Here is a 15,948-nt window from a genome sequence, read left to right as displayed (position 1 = left end):
CATGAATGTAGATTAGTTGTCATGAATGTTATTAACACATCTGCCTTTGCTGGGTGCGTAGGGGCTATAGTCACTTGTTCAAAAAGCAGAGACGCAGGATTCACTCAGGCCAAACACTTCAGGCCTATCAGTAATTAAATTATCTACTGTGATTTCACTGTAAATAAGAGATCTAACATTAATAAGTTACACTTTATTATCAGTGTTTTTCAATAAGGTTGGGAATGGTTGAAGTTTATACTAGTAACATTGCTTAAGGCCACCATCATGTTTAGCTTTAATGAACCTAGATTGAGTCACAGTCACAACAGAGCCAACTACACTGGCTATGCTAGGGGAGGACTCCACTAAGCTGGCAGGTTGGCTAACAGCCTGGTGCCTGACCTGCACCCTATGTCAGGCTAGAGGGGTTTGACTCCTGTCTATAGTGATGGATGAAAGAACACCCCTCTGACTTGGATGGAGTCCGTCACTCTTCAGCACATCAGGCTTGGCTCAGTCCCAAATGCGGGCCAGTCCTTTGAGGGGAGGGAATATGTTTTCAGACAGTGTTTGAGTTGTGCGACAATAACTTAATGCTGACACAAACACGAACTTTCCTATCCATGTTATCTCTCTGTCTGCGTAAGCACTTCGTGATGTATTTATTCATGTCATGTTATTCATATCCCTGTTTATGTATTCCCCGTGTCATTACTTCTTGTCTTTACATTTTGTACTCAGTTCAATCTTAATTTTTTGGAAAGGGTTTGTATGTAAGCATTTTACTCAGTCTACTACAGTTGTTGACGAAGCATTTGACGAATACGGTCTGATTTGATCCACCTGCAGCTGACATACATGGATGGAAAAACAGTAATTAACAAGGATTCAGATGCCTACTTAAATAGTTGACAGGATGCCAGTGTTGCAGCAGCTATTTCTAAACCCATTTCTAAACCTGCCTTGTATAAAAGACACTGAACTGGATGGGAGTGAATAAAGGCTGTTAGAGCCAGGCCATCAACTGCTCTGACACCCCGAACCAGACCTTGTAAAGGTTGACCTAGTCACAGGTGGCATCGGAAATGTCTGCGACCAAAACAGCTGTGTCCACAGTGCGTTGGGGGGAAAACCTGTAGTGGTCCTGATTATGGTGAAAGCCTGCTGTGTTAAGCGACCCAGGTCTCATTTCACACCTTTAGTACTCTCTGTGTTGGGTAGCAGACCTTCCACAAGTGCACCCCCTCAACACACGCAGATGCTGAAGAATCCCTTGTCATTGTGGTGGTTGTGTCGTGACGCTCCACCACATAATGGTTCTTTTACTTTTTTTTTAGGCCATATTTTTTCCCCCTCATCATACCGTGTGGACGTGTGGGGAGTGTTGGGTAATCCAATGTGAAACTGTCTGAACATACATTCTGCATTGTGTTATGCAGTCACGTTGTAGCTGGGATCCAGTGGGCAACGATAAACTACGTTTCCTTGTTAATTGCATTTGTTAGACATCTAGCAGCATTCCATGAACGTGTAACAACAAATCACAACTGCGGGCATTCGTGTCGTGCAAAGTCATATTAAGGTATGTCGATAAATAAATCATTATAACAATGGGATGCCATCATAAAGGATGTTCACCCCTTCACCCCTTAGCTCTGCAAATTACTTTTACCCTGAACAAATTCTCACAGCCCCTTTTTTTCAAACGAACAAATCTGGATACGTTCAGTGTGTTCCCTAGGTGAGAGTTTACAATGTTATTTAACAATTAGAGAACACATAACAATGTATTATTTGGCCATGAGGAATAACAAGCCATGGCCATGTATTAGAGCATTGGGCTGGTTATACAGTATACAAGCATTTATTGTTAAAATGCGGTGTGGCCCTTTGGCACGTTTTCAAACACTGGTATGGCAGAAGCGTACTTTTGATGATATTTGGCTTTCATTATAATGAAGTATCTATTAATACCTTTATCTAAGCTCTTGTATAGCATGACTTGAATGTGCTTAAGATTTGCTATGGATTTAATTAACCTTTAAAATTGCGGTTGGAGTGCTTATAGACGTGTAATCAATGTGTCATGGTTGTGCTATGGATAAATGTATAGGGAAGCTTGAGAATGAAATAAGAAATTGACCAGAGCAATAGTACAGTACAAGGTAGGTGGGTAGATCATGCAACCCTGCGGTTGTGAAACGAAGCGTGGGCCGTGAAGACGAATCGCTTGCTCCCGTTGCACGCTTAACACTATTCCAGCTTTGTTAATGTCAGCTCTATTTTTGGAATTGAATCAAAATACCCGGGGACCCAGGCCTAACCATGACACTTGTGTAGTGTAGAATTTTGTATAAGTAACAGATACTTACAAACCAATTTTATTGCAAATGTTATTAATTTGGCCTGTTACTTGCTCATAATTTCTATAAACACTCATGATATGATCATACTGGAGAATTAAATTAAACTGTTCAACCAATAGAGGTACTGTGGTAATATCATCTGACACATAATTATAGATATAAATCCATCTTATCCTTGGCATACTGACTGTAATAGCATCTGACTTGTATATAATTTAAAATACCGTTCTGATGATATAATACCATTCTGATTATGACTGGGCTGCGTCGCAAATCACACCCAATTCCATATCCTTAAGTGCACTCCTTGGTTCCAGTCTGGCCCAATGTACTTTGGTGCATTATGTAGGGAATATGTTGTCTTTTGTGACACAGCCAGGGGAGAGCGAGTCCATTGCCACTATCAAATAGAAAAGAACATTGTTGAGAGACTCCTCCGCCACGCAAATAATCTCCAAAGGTTAAAGTGGTTGTTCAAGGGGTCGAGTTTCTAACAAACTCTTCAAAATGAGGAGATGAACGAAAAATTGAAATCGTGACAAGCATGCAATGAGTGTGCGCCTGCAGTGGCTCTTGAATTCTCACACCCTTGGACTTTTTGACATTTTATTGTGTTACAACATGAAATCAAAATTGAGTTTTTGCAATTAACCGAGCATGAGAAGTCCATTATATCAAAGTGGAAAAAAATCTTTAAATTGTTTTAAACTAATTGCAAATATTGTTTGCATAAGTATTCAACCCCTTGGCCATGTGAAACTTGAATGAGTGGCGGTGCACCCAACTGTCTTTAGAAGTCATGCAATTAGCTGAATGGAATTCCCCTGTGGGGATTCAAGGAGTGTCACATGATTTCAGGTTAAATACACCAGCCTCTGGGAGGTCACACAGTTGGTTCATACAATTCCTAACAAAACCACATCAACCACGGAACATTCAAAGCAAATCCGGAATTAAGTTCTTCAAAAGCAACAATCAGGGATTGGATAAGAACATTTTCTAGGCACTGAATTGGCCCCAGGGTATGCTATGGTAAATTTTTAAGCAATGGAGAGAATATGGCACGATCTGTCTAGAGCATGCTGTCTTCGAAAACAGAAGATGAAGGGCACTAGCAGGGAGGACACCAAGAGTCTTCCACGGCTGAGCTGGGAGACACTGTGCATACTGCAACAACAGCACTGATGCTTCACAAAACTGGCCTTTTTGGGAGAGTGGCAAAAAGATAACACATCAAGTCTTGGCTAGTTTGCCAGAAGGCCAGTGGGAGACTGAGACCAAGTAGAAGAAGAATCTATGGTCTGATGAAACCAGGATAGAGTTTTTTGACCACAACGCTAAGTGCTATGTTCGGCGCAAGCCTAAAGGCCCTAATGTACTCCATGCTAAGTACATGCACGCATAAGCAGGATGGCTGCCACACGTATCCTGCATACTTTTGATCCAAACGTTGTGCACGTCTCCCTAGGCCTTGAGTGTACGCAAACGCAGGTGCAATATCCAACAAAAATCGTGGGGCAGTATACCCAAGTTCCTCTGAGGTTCTTCGAGACTAAAACATCGAAGTAGTAGTACACAATGAACATAAATGGTCTAATGCACCATCTTTGTCGTCGTCGCTGCTCTTTTTTTGTCGTTTTCTTTAATACATTAATAACAGAACCTCCTCCTCTGTCACCATGTTTAATGTGGTTATATAAAATCGGCAACGTATTTCCGGGCAGGTGGAGAAGGTTTTGACTGCCTACTTGTGGACATGGCTTTTAAATATCCGTTTAGACATAGAAGTATGGAGTGGAGTATGTTAGCAATGCCGCTAGCATAGCATTCACATTCGTACATACGTACACCTCCGAAACTGGAGTATATCGAGACCTTAACATTATCCTGAGAATAAAAAATGACAATATTTCAGATCTTGCTTGACCTCGTGTACACACTGTGACATATTAGTGTGTGTTGTTTGGTGCACAATAACCAGAGAGATTTGTGTGACACAGATCTCACTGCCCTAGAAATCTGTCAAACAAGATACACACCACATAAGGTCCCCCCAGGGTGAAATGCCCCTTTAATGTCAGAGCTCCTAGCATAGCTTATAGTGTGCTGTCAACTGGAAGAGGCGAGGGTAAATAAGTAAGGTAGCCTTGCCCTGGGGGAGAGCAAGCCCTACTGCAACATGTTTTCCACTGGGTGTCCCATGGGCCACCTGGATCAGTGCTCGCTATGCCGCCTCAGGATATAATTGTGTGTTACATAATGTGTTATAATGGACATCTGAATAAAAGTGAACAAATATATATGACTAATAACCATTCCTTGAAGGAGGGAATGAGGTGCCACACAACTTGACCCTGCGCTGCTTATGTGTGATAAAGAACCTCCCTGAATCAGAGAACTACCTGGAAGGTTGAGACTTCCAAAATGCCTTCGCTCTAATTGGCCTTGAAAGTTTAATGACAGAGTGTGTTCATGTGCTAACCTGTAGTCCTTCAAGGGATGCTTATTACAGACATGAATGTGCATTTTTACTGTCGTTTAGGTAATTAGAATAGTGATAATATTGATTGAACCAGAATCAGTGTTGTGGTAAAATTATTTTTCTCACAACAACCCTGCTGTGAATACCATCGGTTGGTCTGCAAATTGCAATGGGTAGAGGGAGACTGGTTCTGAAGTGATCCTTGACCAACCTGGTAAAGCAGTTCATGATGACAGGAGTACCAGAGGGCGATATAGTCAATTAGGCGGCTTACCATTGCTTGGGTACAGGGACAATAGTGGACATATTGAAGGATGTGGGGATGACAGACTGGGAAAGGAAGATATTGAGAATGTCCATAAAGACCTCACTGTCTAAAGCGCCAGAGGGCGGTGGTTTGCTTCCATTCACTACCATTGTTGTTCAAGTTCTACTTGAAACGGTCCTTACACAGTGCCTCATACCACAATTTGGAAAACATTTCATTGATTGTACTACAGAGCTTTTAACGTTTACATTATGTAGCAGACGCTCTCATCCAGTGGGACCTACAGTAATGATTTTAGAGATTTTCATATTTTTTATTTGTTTGGCAATATATTTATTTATAAGGCTTTTGGGTTAAAGGGTCATGAGTGCATTGTGTAGAAACTAAATAAGGCTTTAAATCATCAGCCAAATGCTATTAAATCTAAAACCGGCTGACCTGTAGAGACGCTGAAACACTGTTAGGTTGATCAATGTCGATTTAACAAAAAATAAATCATTTTCGATTAGCCTAGAAAGTATAAACAGATCTGGGACCAAGCTACAGCCGGTTTCCAACCCATTATTTGGGAAAATACTGGGTCATGAGGCCTAAATGGTGTTCTTCAGGTGGTGAGACTATACAGTTGCACAGCATTAGCAGCAAGTCAAGCAGAGCCTGCTCTGAACCCCGCTATGTGAGTTATCTTTGAAGCCAACCTGTTAATAATGAATGGTCGTTAGTGATGGGACAATAGTGGAATTTATAAAGACCCTATCTTTATTCATTCAAATAGGGGTCATTCTCCCCAGGTCTCTCTCTCTCTCTCTATCTGTCTGTCTGTCTGTCTCTCTCTCTCTCTCTCTCTCTGTTACTCTCTCTCTCTCTGTCTCTCTCTTACTAGATTATAAATGAACTTTTTTTTGTTCTCTCTCCTCATCTCTTTTGAGCGAAATATTCTCTTTCTCTCCTACAAAGCCCAGGTTCCATTAGAGGAAGGAAACTGAATTTAAATGGGATAAATCATCCATTTGATTAAGAGAATATTCCCTGTGATGTGGAGGAAAAGAGCGGGCCAATGAGAAGGGGAGGATGAATTGGAAATGAAGAAGAGATAAATTTGACGCTTTCCTCTTAGTCCAGGCAAGGACTTAAGTTCAATAATTTACCACCTGGGGAAATACTGTCGGGGACTCATTAAAGAAGAGAAATGTCTCTCGGTCTCTTGGTGTTGATGAAGATGTCTGCTAATGGCTGGCTCTTTTAGACTCAACAGACTATACTTTCACATTAGTTGTAATCAGTCCGCTTTGATGCTTTGCCAATGAAGGAACATTTGATTATTGAATAACTTTCATTAGTATCAAAGGTAAATAAAACAATTTGAGCAATTTAGTCATATTAAATAAATTAATATTATGCTTTCAATAGATCTGCTAATTCAAACAAAGGACCACTAGTACACTTACTGGTACACTGGATTGTTGCTCACATTTAAAACAGTTCATTTAAATATAGGCAGAAATCATAACGTTGCCTACCTTGATGGCCAATTCAAACATCAGAATTGGCATCTCCCAATAACAACTTATGAACTCTGACCGTGAGTTTAAGTGCACGGGCACCTCACACAGCATGCTGCACGTTGGCCAGACTTGTCTGTCTGCCTCCTTCTCCTTCCCTTTTCTCTGTTTAACCAGCCCCACCTAACAAACTCAAATCTGTCAGCACATTCATAACAAAAACCAATGATGTAGACAACCGTAACATTGTTTTTTCACATGTGAATGTACTTTTTCCATTTAAAAAAAAGTGTTTTTTCTATTTCTCAAAAGTGCTTCGTATGAGGTGTTACCTAAAACCAATTTCTTCCCATTGTTTTCTTCCCTTAGTTGCACATGACACGAAATCAAACCTCTAACCAAAATGATATACTTTTTTGTTCTGTAGAGAAAGCTTGATAATTAAAACTCAACGCAAAGAAGCAAAGAGAACACTTTGAGGTGTCCTCTGGAGTGACGGTAAAACCGTTTGCTGCCTGCATGGAGTCCATTAACCAGGCTTACCGGGAACACGTGGTGGAGCACTCGGATACTCCATGAGGAAAAGCTTTCCCGGAGAAGAATGTCTAAATTCTTTTTTTCATCAAGCCACCGGTTCGATTACCAATGGCAGTCACCCTTAAGTACGCAAATTTCCCTGTCCCATACAGTACAGTAGATCTGAAGATGACATGACACAGTATCATTTTACAGTATAACATTATGCACAAAACCTTTTATTTTTTTATTCTACTTTCTCTACAGCTACTTTAATCATGCATGTAGTTCATGTTTTTTTTTAACTACTTATCGATGACGTTGTACCACGTACCACTACAAAATAATTTCCCAATTAAAAACCGTGGGTCAACAGTGGTATCCGTGCCATGCTTAAGGCTCGGACGGCAGCTTTCAACTTCGGCAGCAAGGACGATTATAAGAAATCCCGGTATGACCTCAGGAAGGCAATAAAAATAGCAAAAAGCCAATACAGAGTCAAAGTAGAATGTCTCTATCAGGGCTCCAATACCAGGAACGTGGAGTGGTCTGAGAACCATCACTGACTATAAAGGCAATACAGGCAGTGTGGGGGAAGTGCCGGCTTCTCTCCCAGAGGAACTGAACTCTTTCTACGCTCGCTTTGAGAACATCATCCCTGGCATGGACACTCAAATGGACCAGGGCGGCTGCCCTTTCTAAATGACCATGTCAGACGTCTGTAAATCCCTAAAAAGGATTAACACCCGCAAGGCTCCTGGACCAGACAACATCTCAGGCCGTGTTCTCAAGGTCTGTGATGACCAACTGGCTGATGTCTTTACTGATATCTTCAACCTATCGCTACGTCAGTCAGTGGTCCCCACCTGCTTCAAAAAGTCCATCATTGTTCACGTGTCCTCTGCATGAATGACTACCGCCCTGTAGCACTCACACCAATCATCATGAAGTGCTTTGAGCGGCTAGTTAAAAATCACATCACAGACTCCATGCCTGTAACACTTGACCCGCTACAGTTTGCCTACAGACAAAACAGACCTACAGAGGATGCTATTGCTCTGACCCTCCACTCTGCACTCTCTCATCTGCACAAGAGGAACACATGAGAATGCTGTTCATTGACTACAGCTCACCCTTCAACACCATTGTGCCCCACAAGCTGGCGGTTAAGCTCAGGGATCTGGGTCTCGACCCCACTATGTGCAGATGGATCCTGAACTTCCTGACGGGCAGACCCCAGGTGGTACGGATGGGCAACACCACCTCCTCCTCACTGACTCTCAGTACTGGTTCCCCCCAGAGCTGTGTGCTGAGCCCGTCACTGACTTTGTGGTGTCATGAAAACAACCTCCAGCTCAATATCAGTAACATGAAGGAGATGATTGTTGATCACAGGAAGCAGCGGTGTAGAGACCACGCCCCCATACACATCAATGGGTCTGCAGTAGAGAGAGTTCACAACATCCGGTTCCTTTGTGTCAACTTGACCTGGTCTCATCACTTGAACATCTTGGTGAAGGAGGCCAGGAAACGTCTCTTCTTCCTACGCCGATTAAGGAGATTTGGCATGGATTCTAGGATACAACTTCTACAGATGCACTATCAACAGTATCCTGTTGGGCTGTGTCATGGCCTGGTATGGCAACTGCGCCGCCCTTGACCGTAAAGCACTTCAGAGGGTGATTAAAACAGGGGAGCGCATCACAAGGTCTGGCCTGCCATCCCTGCAGGATCTCTACACATAGAGGTGTAGGAGGAGGAGCAAACAGATCATTACCGATCCCAGCCACCCATGCCATGGACTGTTTACCAAGCTGCCATCAGGCAGAAGGTACAGAAGTACCTTCTGCCAAAACTAACAGGCTACGGGACAGCTTCTTTCCTCAGGCCGTAAGGCGGCTCAACTCAGGAAACCCTCCTCCCTTCCATCCATAGTCCCATGCACACCTGTCACTTTATATCATGCTCATCTGCCAATCATATCATGCACACCTGTCACTTTTACATTGCACTACGGTTGTACAGTTACATAGTTATTATTATTGATGCGTGTTTTTGGTATAGTGTTATAATTGATAGTTTGTATTATCTTCTTATTTATATATTATAATTACTGATACTTTTTAACTTTTAACTGCACTGTCAGGAGTAGGAAAACCAAGCATTTCAATGCCATAACTTGTTATTGCAAATGACAAATAAACCTTTTGAACTTTGAACTACTTTGCTCTGTCACTTCTTGAGAGACTTGATTTGGCAATTTTTCTGTTTTGGATTTTGAGACAGGTTGTACAAAGAGTGGAATTTAGGCTAAACAGATTGGTCTCCAAGCAACAAGAACACAAATGATCTTCATAATCTGAATAACCTTTAAATGCTAAATATATTTACACACACTCAGACTTCTACCATTGTGCAAAAGTACCGCTGGTGGTAGACAACCTATCTTGACAGAATACACACCATGTACACTGTTGACTAACAATTATACACAATATTGAGCATAGTGTGCACATGCTTCACTGCTCTGGAAACGTGAATCCTTGATTCAAAGCAGGTAATCAATTAAAGGTTTCACATAAAACCTGTGTAGCGTCTTAAACTGTAGTCAACGCAGTCAGCATAGAGCAGTCATAAATACATTGTCTTGCTCAGTTTCTTTTTTCTTTTAAATGCTTCAAAACATAATGTACAGATGTCAGATACTATTTGAACCCAGGTCTCTACAACCAAAACACAAGTGTAGTGTAGTGTAGTGGGTGGATTGATTTCCTGCCTGTTGGGGCCTGTCCGGAGCCTCCCTCTGATAGGGCCACAAGGTCACTATCCGAGCCCCCCCGTCTCAGCCCCGGTCTTATGCTGCTATATTATTGTGCCGGGGGAATAGGGTCAGTATATTTTGCCCGGGGAGTTTAAATCCTTGTAGATCTAAGGAAAGCTTTTTCAAAGTGTTCCCTGTCTCCTGCCCTGTTTAAACATAGGAGGACGAGGTCTTGGCCCATACCACCGGAGAACCAGGCTTGAAATACTTGTTGCTGTCCCTGTCCAAAGTCCTCCTGGTTGTGTTGCTGATCAAGACGATACCTGACGATCTGAGCCTGGTTCCTCTTTAGAAGAGGGAGTTTTTCCTAGCCACTGAAATTCAACACTGTTGTTGTCTGCTCCTTGGGGTTTAAGGCCTAGTGTTTAGTAAAAGCACTTTGTGATAACTGCTGATGTAAAAAGGGCTTTATAAATAAATTTGATAATTAATGTGTGTGTGTGTGTGTGTGTGTGTGTGTGTTTGTGTCTGTGAGAGAGAGAGACAAGGATGAAGAAACAGTGAGCAAGACAAACAGTCATTGAGTGAGAGAAACCTTGAGAGAGAAAACAATAAAATACACTGAACAAAATTATAAACACAACACTTTTGTTTTGGCCCCCATTTACCATGAGCTGAACTCAAAGATCTAAGACTTTCTCTTGTGGCCAGCCTAAGGCACACCTGTGCAATAATCATGCTGTCTAATCAGCATCATGATATGCCACACCTGTGAGGTGGATGGATTATCTCTGCAAAGGAGAAGTGCTCATTAACACAGATTTGGACAGACTTGTGAACAATATTTGAGAGAAAAATACCTTTTGTGTATATAAAGAAAGTCTTAGATCTTTGAGTTCAGCTCATGATAAATGGGGCCAAAAACAAAAGTGTTGCATTTATAATTTTGTCCAGTATAACAAGAGCGAAATACAAAGGAGAGATGGTTCTGGCCGCAAGTACCACAGATGTGTGTCTGGGGTCACATGAACTCCCAAACCCCTCCTTTCTACCTCTTATCAACTTCATCTCTCTCACCCTATTTCACTCTTTCCCTCTCTGGGCATTAAAACCCACTGGAGTGTACAGAATCAGCCTGGACTCAGCTGTGCTTATGCTGACCAATTACCCTCCAGGACCATGCATTGCTTGCCAGGCGTTGGTTGCTGTGTGTTCACTTAATTTGTCACATGCATTTTATTGGTTCTGAGCACGTAGTCTGTTTTTGGTGCTATGATGGAGATCAACTCATTACATTATTATTATGGCAATGGAATACTACTTAACTAATGGAGAACCTTTTCCAGACCATTTCATCTCCAGACATCTGAAGCAAGTTCTGCACAGGTGTTTCTTTATGTTTACTTTAGGCAAAAATGTTTTCTTCTCCTTAGACTTAGAATCTACATAGATGTCTATAAATGAAAATATAAGCTGAATTATATTAAAATATTTTTTTTACTTAGAAATCTTCCTGATCCTTGCCTTTAGCTCAATTTCAAATGATAGGGTTTATTTGGATCAGGGAGAAGAGCTGTCACTGCAAAAAGTCTTTCTCATGGATAATTACATTTTGTCATTTTGTAATCATGATATTTATAGTCATGGCGTTATAATACAAAATGTGTTTTTCACCTGGCAGAAAATATCTCAAATTGCCTGCAAGGAAGAGATTTCACCAAGCTAACTTTGAACTTACACCTATCAGCCATAACATTATGGCCACCTGCCTATTATTGTGTAGGACCCCCGTTTGCAGCCAAAACAATCCTGAGCCATTGAAGCATGGACTCCACTAGACCTCTGAAGGTGTGCTGTGGTATCTGGCGTTAGCAACAGATCCGTCAAGTCCTGTAAGTTGCAAGGTGGGGCCTCCATGGATCGGACCTGTTTGTCCAGCAAATCCCGCAGATGCTCGATTGGATGGGGTTTTGGGGAATTTGGAGGCCAAGTCAACACCTTGAACTCGTTGTTGTGTTCCTCAAACCATACCTGAACCATTTTAGCTTTGTGGCAGGGCGCATTATCCTGCTGAAAGAGGCCAATGCAATCAGGGAATACTGTTGCCATGACAGGGTGCACATGGTCTGCCACAATGCTCAGGTAGGTGGTACGTGTCAAAGTAACATCCACATGAATGGCAGGACCCAAGGTTTCCCAGAAGATCATTGCCCGATGCATCACACTGCCTCTGCCGGCTTGCCTCCTTCCCACAGTGCATTCTGGTGCCATGTGACAGGTAAGCGAGGTAAGCGACGCACACGCACCCTTCCATGTGATGAAATAGGAAGCGTGATTCATCAGACCAGGCCATTGCTCTTCCATTGCTCCGTGGTCCAGTTCTGATGCTCACGTGCCCATTGTAGGCCGTGGTACAAGTGTCGGCATGGGCACCCTGACTGGTCTGCGGTTACGCAGCCCCATACGCAACAAACTGTGATGCAATGTGTATTCTGACACCTTTCTATCAGTACCAGCATTAACCTTTTCAGCAATTTGAACTACAGCAGCTCGTCTGCTGGATCGGACCACACAGGCCAGCCTTCACTCCCCACGTGCATCAGTGAGCCTTGGCCGCCCATGTTCCTGTCGCCGGTTCACCTCTTTTCCTTCCTTCCACTTTTGATAGGTACTGACCACTGCAGACTGGGAACACCCCACAAGAGCTGCAGTTTTGGGGAAGCTCTGACCAAGTCGTCTAGCCATCACAATTTGGCCCATGTCAAAGTTGCTCAGATCCTTACGCTTGCACATTTTACATGCTTCTAACACATCAACTTTGAGGACAGAATGTTCACTTGCTGCCTAATACATATATGGTATATGAATTAGATATGCTAGATTATTTATAGCTAAAATAATTTGTTTCCCTCTAGTGGATACTTCTAGTCGCAGCTATCTATGGACAGACCCTAGCCAATGCAAGTTAAGCTTTTGTATCGTTTAACTAATTCCCAGAGAAAATCTGAATGTATTCATGAAAATTAACACATTCTTTGATTTCTTTGGAATTGTTGTAGAACAGGTTATTTGTAGTAATTTTGTAGTAACCTATTATATTACACACATTGTTGTGTAATAGAATAGGGGAGGGCCCTTTAAGAAATTGCCAATTTGCCATTAAACTTGAGTCCAAGAAACCAATTGACTGCAAACAGGAAGTGTTGGCTCCTTCAAAGGAAGAACACAAGTCTTACTTGGTGTGTTTTGGGGCTGGCATTTGTTTGTAATGCTCACTAAATGTGAGTCTGCCTTTGATTTGTGAGTATTATACAACAGCGTTGAACAAATCATAGTTGCATTTGCTACAAGGAAATTATTTGTGTGTTTGCTTGTTTTGAAGACTAAAACATAGGAAAACAGTCACTTTGTTTGTTGGCACCTAACAGCTTAAAAGGAGTTAAATACTTCTGTCGAAGTGTTGAAAGTTTGTACTCTTAAACTGCCGCTATGCTTGTTTAGATCAAACCGCTTTGGAGAAGCTGAATTTAATATGACGTACAGTATGCCGTATGTCCTGCACATACCTGAGGTTCCTGGAAGGGGTGCCAAAAACCAGTATTTACCTGTTGTTTGAAGAAAGGGAACCTCTTTCACAGCTGATCAGTCCTGGGGTAGTTTCAGTCAAACCCCTTGAAGTATTTGGAATCAGATTTGTCTTTATTCGACAAACATTAGTCAGCTTTTAACTTGGTGTACAGTTTCTGGTAAGGGTCGAAAACTTATAGGGGTTGCATTGATAATAGAGACATGTTACACAAACCGACGTACATTTATATAAAATACATTATATGCAATGTTGTGCACATTGAGTATGAATGAGTATGAGTGGTGTATGCATTCTATAATATAATAAATAATAAATAATATAAAATATGCTCATGAATATTGTAAATGAAAGGAATTACTATTACTTTCCCTGGTGTCAATAAAAAAACATCATGCCTAAAGCTAAAAGAAAAACGGTATATATTAAACAAATAGGAAAGGAATAGAAAATAATTAGGGGGATGAATCTGTGTGTGAGGTATGCAAGTGTTTACGAACATTAACTGCAGACTAATTGTTCATCTTTCATTTCATCTTTTCACTGACACACATTCTCTGTATTATTCACAGGGTAAGTGTCAAATTGTCTTAAAATGGACAGTGGAGGCTAAAGAATCTGCATTGTAAGTACCAATTTAATGTTCATGGACATCAATGCTTACATAATTCTTCATTTTGCATGGAATATTTTCAGATGAAACTTTCCAGGCATAATTTAACAGAAACACTAAATATTATTAAAAACAAACCTGAGTAATTCTTTCAAACTTTTCAAAGTTTGAATAATGAATGTCATGGTTTTGTCTTCTATATATAAAATATTGTTCCCTCCAAACACTAGACTGGACACCACCTTGTGCAACTGGATACTGTACTTTTTAGGGAAGACCTCAGGGGTGTGTCCTAAGCCCTCTGTCTTTCACTCTGTTCACCTTGGTTTTACAATGGGATAAACACTGCAGTTACATCTTATGACTTTTCCCCAGATCCTCCTGAAATGTATTTTTTAGCTACTTCCCCATACATGAATCTTGCTGTATACAGCCTTGTTAGCTTTGGGGAAAAAGACAAGCATGGCGTGCTCTGCTGAATGGTACCTCATCCTGCTGCATCACCAGTTGCTGTGTTAGTGTCAGCAGCAACAATTTAAATTAAAATATTTGTACGTGACAGTCTCTCTCACTGGATATTCACAACTTCTACCGCGTTTGAGTTATGTCCTCCTTATCCATTATTTTCCGGTGTGTCTAGCTAGCATTGAGGGCATAGTGCACACTCACTTTTTTTGCTCTCATAATTGTGCAGGCTACTTCACCTCATGTTAAGCAGCCAGAGAGGAAGAATAATTATGCAGCTGAGTAATCTCAGTCCCATTCACTTCCGCCTAAATGTCCTGTGCAATAAAATAGGGATGACTTTAACAGCTAAGGAGTTTATGGGAAAACAAATCAGCTGAGCATGAATTCTATTTGGAGGGGCATAGTCTGGCTTTGCATCCCCTGGGTCCAGGGCCGTTGCCGACCCAATTTAAATCTCCCGTGTCGCACCTGTGGACCCATACTTTGAAAGACGCTTTTCTAATTGACTACTGTTGGACGTCTAATTTTAATGGAGTGGTGCATCGGAAATAATGGTTCAAACTAAATTTGTGGTGTTTCATAATCATATTCCAGTTAAAGTATTACACAATTGTAAACATTTCCACACATATACTCCAGAATCATTGTATTTATTTGTTGATGTAATATTGGCCTGGTCTCTGTTCCTCAGGCCCAGGCACACAGCAGCTTGAAACATTGATTAAACTCTAAACATCATTAAATGGGCACCATTTGGCAGCGAAGTGTATTTTCCGCAAGTAAAGAAAATATTGTGAATAAACACACACACAGATCGTAATCCGCACAAAATCCAGATCTCCAGCCACTCTGTATTATTGAACGCATAGTTTCCTTTGACGGTAAAAAAGGAGAAAGAATGGAAATGACCATTCTGAACGTGTGCGTCACCTTGACTCCATTACGTAGCTGCTTTAGACCTACATACATTTCTCATCATGTAACACAGTCTTTCATGGGTGGCGTGTTGTGGTGAACCCATTTGCCTCACGGACCCGTGGGGCTAGTTCCTGCGATTTAATTCACATCACACATCAATCCCCCCCCCCGCCCCCACCCCACTCACCCCATGCCGACAACACAGGAACCGGCTCATTTAGGGTATATCCATCCTTCCATCCAAACATCTCTACATCGCTTCATTCCTCCCCTCCCTATCTCTGTCCCCTCCCTCCCTCTCCCTATCTCTGCCCCCCCCCTCACCCGTTCTCTGTCCCATCCATCCCCTGCCAGGCTCAGACAGGGTTTTGAGAAGAGATACAATCTGTGATACGGTCATAAGTCACAAATAGGTGTCAACTCGTATTACAGTGGTCGGGTGGGGGGTTTTGTGGGGGGGGGTGCAGGTTAAAGGGGAATAGAAAA

Source organism: Esox lucius, chromosome 23, assembly GCF_011004845.1.
Source record: "Esox lucius isolate fEsoLuc1 chromosome 23, fEsoLuc1.pri, whole genome shotgun sequence".
NCBI classification, from domain to species: domain Eukaryota; kingdom Metazoa; phylum Chordata; class Actinopteri; order Esociformes; family Esocidae; genus Esox; species Esox lucius.
This window is presented reverse-complemented; position numbering follows the sequence as displayed.